Raw genomic sequence first — 11,928 nt, 5'->3', positions numbered from 1 at the left:
TACCAAAAGTACTGCCACAAAAATAACTGGTTTTCGATGACAATAGCGCCAAAAATTATTTGCGTGCTCATTTACTGCACTCATTTCTTAAACAAATTTATTTCTTTCCTGAATTTGTGCATAACTTTGTTCAAATTTGGGGGGGTTGGTTAGTGTAACCGCCAAATGTTGGTTGGTTGTGCTCAGCAATTAAATACGTTTACCAAATGATCGCAGCAGGTGTTTTCAATGCGAAATATAGTGCAATGTTGGCGGATTTTAGGCTTCGGTGGTAAAAGATACTAGAGGTGCTAAGAATTGAAAACGGGTCAAAAAGTAAATTAAGTGTTAAAGTCCTTGCACTGGCCCGCATTATACTTATCCCAACGTATTTACATATATTTGCCTATTTTTTAGTGCTGCGCCAAATGACGCACGCGAGTACCGAAAACCCGCAAGAGCAACAAAATCGGGATCGCGTTTTTTGACCCATACTGACACCTCGGGCAGTCCGAAAACAAAATTATGCACAAAAATAAAGGCAAACCCTCATTTCAAAAAAATAATTATGCTCTCATTCACAAAAAACAAAAAATTTTTTTTGATTTTTTGATTTTTTGCCTTCGGTACTGTTCGGTTTTTTGTTTTTTGGCTGGGGGGCAGGACTTGTTGTTTTTCAACAACAAACATCACAAACAGTCATTATAAGGGCTCGGTACAAAACAATCCGAGTCCCGAAATAAAAGAATCCCTACACGACAAAATCCCGAAATTGGTAAAAGTCAACTGTTTCTACTGGCTTAGTGTGCCAGTTGAGAACGCATCTCCAATCTGCATGCAAGCACCGGCAGTTGGTACACTTTCGAATTTAAGTACGAACTCATCTCTTTTAACATATGTACGTTTTGTAATAAAACACCGCCGTTTCACCCAGCCAACCTCACGGTCACTAGCCCTGGCACCTCAAAAGATGCTACACCTCATCCAACAAAAAAAAAGAGCCAGCCGCCGCGAGAGCGACACGATACACTAGACGCTGGAACGGAGACCTCGGCCTCTTCGTCCAGCCCAGAAAAACCTAAACAAAAATAATGCGAGTCTGGGACGGAGACTTCGGCCTCTTCGTCCAACCAAACAAAATAATGCGAATCTGAAACGGAGACCACGGCCTCTCCGTCCAAAAAAAATTTTTTTTTTTTACCAGTCTGGAACGGAGACCTCGGCCTCTTCGTCCAGCACGATGGACCTTCTACGTCATATCACTTCATGGATTCTAGTAATATCTAAGAATTATGTATAACCAAAGGCAAGAAATATTCACTTTCCTCCACTTCTAATGTTTCTTTTTCATCCTAGCTTAGGTGGCATGCTGCGCAAGCCGGGCAGGACTCCCGGTCACCCGCGACGCTGGCGAAATACGCAAATTAGGTTAAGTTTAGTTTTAATGCAAACGTTTTTCTCGTTGCTTTTCAGCGGTCGGAGATCGGTGGGGGTAAAACGATGTTGCGTATCGCAAGGGGGGCCGGCATGTTTAGGCAGGATGCCTAACTTTTTCCGCATCTGTCTGCGATCCCCCCAATGCAACCCTGCGAATCGATACTCGATTCTCGAATTAAGTTGTAACCACCCACACCATCACCACCACATGCATGTGCATGCATGTACATGTACGTGTATGTGTGTTTTTTGTCAGCGCTTATGCATATGCATGTCGGGGCTGATGTGTGGGTGCATTTCCCCTCCAAAACGGACGATTTTGCGGGCCAACGGTTGTAGCTTGCTATACAACCGGCCTCTTGGATTCTAACAGCCAACCTGTTCACATCTGCCGCCAGCGATCTCTGCCGTTTATCAAAGGTAATATTATTTCCTGTATATTTAATATCTACCAATAAAAAAAACAGCTTTATTATAACGAGAAATCTCGTCTTCTCTTATTTATTTTCAAACACACCCGTTCTTTGAGATCGACCCGGTGCGCCCACCTCTGCAGGATTAGATGCACACCGGCCGAACAGGTCGCCTTTTCGAGATATCGCCATAAAGGTGGATCAGGGGTGACTCTAGAATGTGTTTGTACGATATGGGCATAAAATTAAAAGTATTAATGAGGGTTTTAAAAGGGAGTGGTGGTAGTTGTATAGGTGGTCGCCTTTTCAGAGATATCGCCATAAAGGTGGACCAGGGGCGACTCTAGAATGCGTTTGTACAATATGGGTATCAAACGAAAGTTGTTAATGAGCATTTTAAAAGGGAGTGGGCCTTAGTTATATAGGTGGAAGCCGTTGCGAAATATCGCCATAAAGGTGGACCAGGGGTGACTCTAGAATGTGTTTGTACGATATGGGTATAAAATTAAAGTTATTAATGAGGGTTTTAAAAGGGAGTGGTGGTAGTTGTATAGGTGGTCGCCTTTTCGAAATATCGCCATAAAGGTGGACCAGGGGTGACTCTAGGATATGTTTGTAAGATATGGGTATCAAATGAAAGGTGTTAATGAGTTTTTTCATAGGGCGTGGGGCTTAGTTCTATAGGTGGACGCCTTTTCGAGATATCGCCATAAAGGTGGACCAGGGGTGACTCTAGAATGTGTTTGTACGATATTGGTATCAAATTAAAGGTATTAATGAGAGTTTTAAAAGGGAGTGGTGGTAGTTGTATATGTGAAGGCGTTTTCCAGATATCGACCAAAATGTGGACCGGGGTGACCCAGAACATCATCTGTTGGATACCGCTATTTATTTATATATATAATACCTGCCAAGATTTCACGGGTTTTTTATTTCGCACTGCATAACTTTTTCATTTTCTTCTCTTTAATATGGTAGGTGTCACAACCATTTTACAAATTTTTTTCTAAAGTTATATTTCGCGTCATAAACCAATCCCTTTACCATGTTTCATCCCTTTTTTCGTATTTGGTATAGAATTATGGCATTTTTTTCATTTTTCGTAATATTCGATATGGAAAAAGTGGGCGTGGTCATAGTCAGATTTCGTTCATTTTTTATGCCAAGATAAAGTGAGTTCAGGTAAGTACGTGAACTAAGTTCAGTAAAGATATGTCGATTTTTGCTCAAGTTATCGTGTTAACGGCCGAGCGGAAGGACAGACGGACGACTGTGTATAAAAACTGGGCGTGGCTTCAACCTATTTCGCCCTTTTTCACAGAAAACAGTAAACGTCATCAAATCTATGCCCCTACCAAATTTCAAAAGGATTGGTAAATTTTTGTTCGACTTATGGCATTAAAAGTATCCTAGACAAATTAAATGAAAAAGGGCGGAGCCACGCCCATTTTGAAATTTTCTTTTATTTTTGTATTTTGTTGCACCATTTCATTACTGGAGTTGAATGGTGACATAATTTACTTATATACTGTAAAGATATTAAATTTTTTGTTAAAATTTTACTTTAAAAATTTTTTTTTTAAAAGTGGGCGTGGTCCTTCTCCGATTTTGCTAATTTTTATTAAGCGTACATACAGTAATAGGAGTAACGTTTCTGCCAAATTTCATCATTATATCTTCATCGACTGCCAAATTACAGCATGCAAAATTTTAAATTACCTTCTTTTAAAAGTAGGCGGTGCCACGCCCATTGTCCAAAATTTTACTAATTTTCTATTCTGCGTCATAGGTTCAACCCACCTACCAAGTTTCATCGATTTATCTGTCTTTGGTAATGAATTATCACACTTTTTCGGTTTTTCGAAATTTTCGATATCGAAAAAGTGGGCGTGGTTATAGTCCGATATCGTTCATTTTAAATAGCGATCTGAGATGAGTACTCAGGAACCTGCATACCAAATTTCATCAAGATACCTCAAAATTTACTCAAGTTATCGTGTTAACGGACGGACGGACGGACATGGCTCAATCAAATTTTTTTTCGATCCTGATGATTGTGATATATGGAAGTCTATATCTATCTCGAGGAGGGTGGGGCCGTGTGTAGAAGTCCACGAAAGTGGGGAAAGCTTCTGACCGCCATTCACCTGGGAATGGCCAGAGCGATTCTTTTGCATGCGGTTCAAGCAGCTCACTACTGCCGGTCGCTTGCGGCCAAGTATCCTCTGGGTAGCCGCTAAACACCCGTTTAGCGGTGAGCTAATGTGAGAAGGCGACAACCTGGCTAGGCCACTCTGACATAATCGGTTTAAGGGCTAGCCGGGGGAGATTTCATCGGCAGCGTCTGTACACCTCTAGGTGCGGCTGCAAGCGGGCGTCTGTCTTGGAGCAAGCGGCTCGCTATATAAACGTGCCAAGTAATATTTTCACCCCCGCTGAGCGGGTTGTGCGCTGGGCTTGGGACCCGCCACGTAAAACCATACTCCAATGAAATATAACAACAAGCCTCGGATAAATACACTCTCTATTGATGACGACCATGGCAAACGTTTGAAGGACAATGAATTGAGGGCATGCACCTGGAACGTCCGCTCCCTGAATGGGATTGGTGCAGATGCCCGGCTGGTTGATGTCCTCGTCAAAGCAAAATCTGACATCACCGCCATCCAAGAAATGCGTTGGACGAAGCAAGGAAGAAAGAAGATCAAAAATTGTGACATATATTGGAGTGGCCATGCGAATAAGCGCAGTTTCGGCGTCGGATTCGTGGTGGGAGAGAGACTTTGTCGCCAAGTGCTGGCGTTCACGCCTGTGGACGAGCGTCTCGCCGCTATTCGAATAAAAGCAAAATTTTTTAATATATCATTCATCTGCGCCCATGCGCCGACAGAGGAGAAAGACGATGAGGTGAAAGACACTTTTTATGGACAATTAGAACGCACATACGAGCGCTGCCCCCGTCATGATATAAAAGTCGTGCTTGGCGACTTTAACGCCAGGGTGGGCAAAGAAGGTGTTTTTGGCCCTACAGTCGGAAATTTCAGCCTACACAATGAAACTTCTCCTAACGGACTGAGGCTGATTGACTTTGCCGGTGCTCGAAACATGGTCATATCAAGCACGAGGTTCATGCATAAAAAGATACATCAAGCTACATGGCTGTCTCCTGATCGAAATACTCGCAATCAGATCGATCACGTTGTGATAGACGGACGGCATGCCTCCAGTGTTTTAGATGTGCGAACGATCCGAGGACCTAACATCGATTCGGACCATTATCTCGTTGCAGCCAAAATACGCACCCGCCTCAACGCGGCTAAAAACAAGGAACAAAAAACACAAGGAAAGCTAGACGTCGAAAAGCTTCAATCACAACAGACTGCCAATGATTTCGCAACTCGACTCTCACACCTGCTCTCTGAGGGCACAACTCATCCTGAAGGAATACAGGAGCAGTGGGAGCATATCTCCAAAGCACTTCATACTGCCGCCGAGGAAAAAATTGGTTACCGGCGGCCACGAAAAAACAACTGGTATGATGAAGAATGCCGCGTTGCAACCGAAAGAAAAGACGCTGCCTACAGGGCTACGTTAAAAGCGAGCGCGACAAGAGGAGTGTGTGAACGCTATCGTGAGTTGAAAAGGGAATCGAGACGCCTTTTCAGGAAGAAAAAAGCAGAAGCAGAAAGGCGTGAGTGCGAGGAGCTTGAGCTGCTAGCCACCAGGAATAACGCCCGAAAATTCTACCAAAAAATACGGCGACAGACGGAAGGTTTTAAGACCGGGGCAAACTCCTGTAGGAATGAAAACGGCGACCTTGTAACTGATGTCCAGAGAGTGCTTAGATTATGGAGGGAACACTTCTCTGCTCTCCTAAATGGAGGCAGCAATTCACCGCGCAGAGATGAAGAACCCGATCCCACAATCGATGATGATGGAATATATGTCCCCCCGCCCGATTATGACGAAGTTAGAATAGCAATAACCAGATTGAAAAACAACAAGGCCGTGGGCGCTGATGGATTGCCTGCGGAGCTATTCAAGTTCGGCGGCGAGGAGTTGGTAAGGCACATGCAGCAGCTTCTTAGCAAAATATGGGCGGACGAAAGCATGCCCGACGGTTGGAATCTAAGTGTTCTTTGCCCAGTCCACAAGAAGGGGGATACTGCAAAATGCACCAACTATCGTGGAATCAGCCTTCTTAATATCGCATATAAGGTCCTTTCAAGTGTATTGTGCGAAAGATTGAAGCCCACCGTGAACCGGCTGATTGGACCTTATCAGTGCGGCTTCAGACCTGGTAAATCTACCATCGACCAGATTTTCACAATGCGCCAAATCTTGGAAAAAACCCGTGAAAAGAGAATCGACACACATCACCTCTTCGTCGACTTTAAAGCCGCCTTCGACAGCACGAAAAGGAGCTGCCTATATGCCGCTATGTCTGAATTTGGTTTCCCCGCAAAACTTATACGGCTGTGCAAAATGACGTTGAGCAACACCATCAGCTCAGTCAGAATTGGGAAGGACCTCTCCGAGCCGTTCGAAACTAAACGAGGTTTCAGACAGGGTGACCCCCTATCGTGCGATTTCTTTAATTTAATGCTGGAGAAAATTATACTAGCTGCAGAACTTAACCGCACTGGAACAATATACTATAAAAGCGTGCAATTACTGGCATATGCTGATGACATTGATATCATCGGCCTAAACACCCGCGCTGTTAGTTCTGCTTACTCCAAGCTGGAAAAAGAAGCGGTAAAGATGGGTTTGATGGTGAATGAGGACAAAACGAAGTACCTGCTGTCATCGAGCAAAGAGTCAGCGCATATGCGCCTTGGCAACCACGCTACTGTTGGCAGCCATAATTTCGAAATAGTAAAAGACTTCGTTTATTTGGGAACCAGCATCAACATTAGCAACAACATCAGCACTGAAATCCAGCGAAGAATCAATCTTGCCAATAAATGCTACTATGGACTAGGTAGGCAATTGAAAAGTAAAGTCCTCTCTCGGCGAACGAAAATCATACTCTACAAGTCACTTATCGTACCCGTCCTGCTATATGGGGCAGAAGCATGGACCATGACAACAGCAGATGAAGCGGCTTTGGGAGTGTTCGAGAGAAAAGTTCTTCGAAAGATTTATGGACCTCTACGCGTTGGCGATGGCGAGTACCGAAGAAGATTTAATGATGAGCTGTACGAGCTATACGCAGATATCAACATAGTCCAGCGAATTAAAACGCAGCGGCTGCGCTGGCTAGGCCATGTTATGCGAATGAAAGATGATGCTCCGGCCAAGAAAGTGTTTCTATCGGAACCCGCCTATGGAAGCAGAGGTAGAGGGCGGCCCCCACTCCGTTGGAAGGACCAGGTGGAAAACGATTTAAACTCCCTTGGTGTGACCAATTGGCGCCGGTTGGCGGAGCGAAGGAGCGACTGGCGCGCCTTGTTGGACGGCCATAACCGTTTAGACGGTTAAGCGCCAATTAAGTAAGTAAGTAATATCTATCTCGATTCCTTTATACCTGTACAACCAACCGTTATCCAATCAAAGTTAATATACTCTGTGAGCTCTGCTCAACTGAGTATAAAAATACCTTGTAATGGAAACTCGATCGAAGCTTGTGAAAGCATATACGTAGGCATAACAAAAGCAAAACTAACAAGTAAGGAAGGCTAAGTACGGGTGTAACCGAACATTACATACTCAGTTGAGAGCTGTGGAGACAAAGTAAGGGAAAATCACCATGTTGCAAAAAGAACCTAGGGTATCCCTGGAATGTGTTTGTATGACATGTCTATCAAATGGAAGGTATTAAAGAGTATTTTAAGAGGAAGTGGGCCATAGTTCTATAGATGGACGCCATTTAGGGATATCGCCATAAAGGTGGACCAGGCCTGACTCTAGAATTTGTTTGTACGATACGGGCATAAAATTAAATGTGTTAATGATAATTTTAAAAGGGAGTGGGCCTAAGTTCTATAGGTGGACGCCTTTTCGAGATATCGCCATAAAGGTGGACCAGGGGTGACTCTAGAATTTGTTTGTAATATATGGGTATCAAATGAAAGGTGTTAATGAGTATTTTAAAAGGGAGTGGGCCTTAGTTCTATAGGTGGACGCCTTTTCGGAATATCGTTATAAAAGTGGACCGGGGTTGACTCTAGAATGCGTTTGTGCAATATGGGTATCAAACGAAGGGTGTTAATAAGTGTTTTAAAAGGGAGTGGGCCTTAGTTCTATGGGTGGACGCCTTTTCGGAATATCGCCATAAACGTGGACCAGGGGTGACTCTAGAATGCGTTTGTACAATATGGGTATCAAATGAAAGGTGTTAATGAGTATTTTAAAAGGGCGTGGGCCTTAGTTCTATAGGTGGACGCCTTTTCGAGATATCGCCATAAAGCTGGACCAGGGGTGACTCTAGAATTTGTTTGTACGATATGGGTATCAAATGAAAGGTGTTAATGAGTATTTTAAAAGGGCGTGGGCCTTAGTTCTATAGGTGGACGCCTTTTCAAGATATCGCCATAAAGGTGGACCAGGGGTGACTCTAGAATTTGTTTGTACGATATGGGTATCAAATGAAAGGTGTTAATGAGTATTTTAAAAGGGAGTGGGCCTTAGTTCTATAGGTGGATGCCTTTTCGAGATATCGGCATAAAGGTGGGCCAGGGGTGACTCTAGAATTTTTTTGTACGAGATGGGTATCAGATGAAGGGTGTTAATGAGTATTTTAAAATGGCGTGGGGCTTAGTTCTATAGGTGGACGCCTTTTCGAGATATCGCCATAAAGGTGGACCAGGGGTGACTCTAGAATGTGTTTGTACGATATTGATATCAAATTAAAGGTATTAATGAGAGTTTTAAAAGGGAGTGGTGGTAGTTGTATATGTGAAGGCGTTTTCCAGATATCGACCAAAATGTGGACCGGGGTGACCCAGAACATCATCTGTTGGATACCGCTTATTTATTTATATATATAATACCAGCCAAGATTTCACGGGTTTTTTATTTCGCACTGCAGAACTTTTTCATTTTCTTCTACTTAATATGGTAGGTGTCACAACCATTTTACAATGTTTTTTCTAAAGTTATATTTCGCGTCAATAAACCAATCCCATTACCATGTTTCATCCCTTTTTTCGTATTTGGTATAGAATAATGGCATTTTTTTCATTTTTCGTAATACTCGATATTTCGTAATATTCGGATTTCGTTCATTTTTTATACCAAGATAAAGTGAGTTCAGGTAAGTACGTGAACTAAGTTCAGTAAAGATATGTCGATTTTTGCTCAAGTTATCGTGTTAACGGCCGAGCGGAAGGACAGACGGACTACTGTGTATAAAAAATGGGCGTGGCTTCAACCTATTTCGCCCTTTTTCACAGAAAACAGTAAACGTCATCAAATCTATGCCCCTACCAAATTTCAAAAGGATTGGTAAATTTTTGTTCGACTTATGGCATTAAAAGTATCCTAGACAAATTAAATGAGAAAGGTCGGAGCCACGCCCATTTTGAAATTTTCTTTTATTTTTGTATTTTGTTGCACCATATCATTACTGGAGTTGAATGGTGACATAATTTACTTATATACTGTAAAGATATTAAATTTTTTGTTAAAATTTTACTTAAAAAACATTTTTTTTTTTAAAGTGGGCGTGGTCCTTCTCCGATTTTGCTAATTTTTATTAAGCGTACATACAGTAATAGGAGTAACGTTTCTGCCAAATTTCATTATTATATCTTCAACGACTGCCAAATTACAGCATGCAAAATTTTAAATTACCTTCTTTTAAAAGTGGGTGGTGCCACGCCCATTGTCCAAAATTTTACTAATTTTCTATTCTGCGTCATAGGTTCAACCCACCTACCAAGTTTTATCGATTTATCTGTCTTTGATAATGAATTATCACACTTTTTCGGTTTTTCGAAATTTTCGATATTGAAAAAGTGGGCGTGGTTATAGTCCGATATCGTTCATTTTAAATAGCGATCTGAGATGAGTACTCAGGAATTCCAAATTTCATCAAGATACCTCAAAATTTACTCAAGTTATCGTGTTAACGGACGGACGGACGGACATGGCACAATCAAATTTTTTTTCGATCCTGATGATTTTGATATATGGAAGTCTATATCTATCTCGATTCCTTTATACCTGTACAACCAACCGTTATCCAATCAAAGTTAGTATACTCTGTGAGCTCCGCTCAACTGAGTATAAAAATACCTTGTAATGGAAACTCGATCGAAGCTTGTGAAAGCATATACGTAGGCATAACAAAAGCAAAACTAACAAGTAAGGAAGGCTAAGTACGGATGTAACCGAACATTACATACTCAGTTGAGAGCTGTGGAGAAAAAGTAAGGGAAAATCACCATGTCGTGAAAAGAACCTAGGGTATCCCTAGAATGTGTTTGTATGACATGTGTATCAAATGGAAGGTATTACAGAGTATTTTAAGAGGAAGTGGGCCATAGTTCTATAGATGGACGCCATTTAGGGATATCGCCATAAAGGTGGACCAGGCCTGACTCTAGAATTTGTTTGTACGATACGGGCATAAAATTAAATGTGTTAATGATAATTTTAAAAGGGAGTGGGCCTAAGTTCTATAGGTGGACGCCTTTTCGAGATATCGCCATAAAGGTGGACCAGGGGTGACTCTAGAATTTGTTTGTAATATATGGGTATCAAATGAAAGGTGTTAATGAGTATTTTAAAAGGGAGTGGGCCTTAGTTCTATAGGTGGACGCCTTTTCGGAATATCGCTATAAAAGTGGACCAGGGTTGACTCTAGAATGCGTTTGTGCAATATGGGTATCAAACGAAGGGTGTTAATAAGTGTTTTAAAAGGGAGTGGGCCTTAGTTCTATGGGTGGACGCCTTTTCGGGATATCGCCGTAAACGTGGACCAGGGGTGACTCTAGAATGCGTTTGTACAATATGGGTATCAAATGAAAGGTGTTAATGAGTATTTTAAAAGGGCGTGGGCCTTAGTTCTATAGGTGGACGCCTTTTCAAGATATCGCCATTAAGGTGGACCAGGGGTGACTCTAGATTTTATTTTGTACGATATGGGTATCAAATGAAAGGTGTTAATGAGTATTTGAAAAAGTAGTTGGCCTTAGTTCTATATACGGACGCCTTTTCGAGATATCGCCATAAACGTGGACCAGGGGTGACTCTAGATTTTATTTTGTACGATATGGGTATCAAATGAAAGGTGTTAATGAGTATTTGAAAAAGTAGTTGGCCTTAGTTCTATATATGGAAGCCTTTTCGAGATATCGCCATAAACGTGGACCAGGGGTGACTCTAGATTTTATTTTGTACGATATGGGTATCAAATGAAAGGTGTTAATGAGTATTTGAAAAAGTAGTTGGCCTTAGTTCTATATATGGACGCCTTTTCGAGATATCGCCATAAACGTGGACCAGGGGTGACTCTAGATTTTATTTTGTACGATATGGGTATCAAATGAAAGGTGTTAATGAGTATTTGAAAAAGTAGTGGGCCTTAGTTCTATATATGGACGCCTTTTCGAGATATCGCCATAAACGTGGACCAGGGGTGACTCTAGATTTTATTTTGTACGATATGGGTATCAAATGAAAGGTGTTAATGAGTATTTGAAAAAGCAGTGGGCCTTAGTTCTATATATGGACGCCTTTTCGAGATATCGCCATAAACGTGGACCAGGGGTGACTCTAGAATTTGTTTGTACGATATGAGTATCAAATGAAAGGTGTTAATGAGTATTTGAAAAAGTAGTTGGCCTTAGTTCTATATATGGACGCCTTTTCGAGATATCGCCATAAACGTGGACCAGGGGTGACTCTAGATTTTATTTTGTACGATATGGGTATCAAATGAAAGGTGTTAATGAGTATTTGAAAAAGTAGTGGGCCTTAGTTCTATATATGGGCGCCTTTTCGAGATATCGCCATAAACGTGGACCAGGGGTGACTCTAGATTTTATTTTGTACGATATGGGTATCAAATGAAAGGTATTAATGAGTATTTTAAAAGGGCGTGGGCCTAAGTTCTATAGATGGACGCTTTTTCGAGATATCGCCATAAAGA

The sequence above is a fragment of the Eurosta solidaginis genome, chromosome 2 (assembly GCF_040869045.1).
Source record: "Eurosta solidaginis isolate ZX-2024a chromosome 2, ASM4086904v1, whole genome shotgun sequence".
In the NCBI taxonomy this organism is placed as follows: Eukaryota; Metazoa; Arthropoda; class Insecta; order Diptera; family Tephritidae; genus Eurosta; species Eurosta solidaginis.
The sequence above is the reverse complement of the archived record's forward strand: the minus strand, read 5'-3'. Positions refer to the sequence as shown.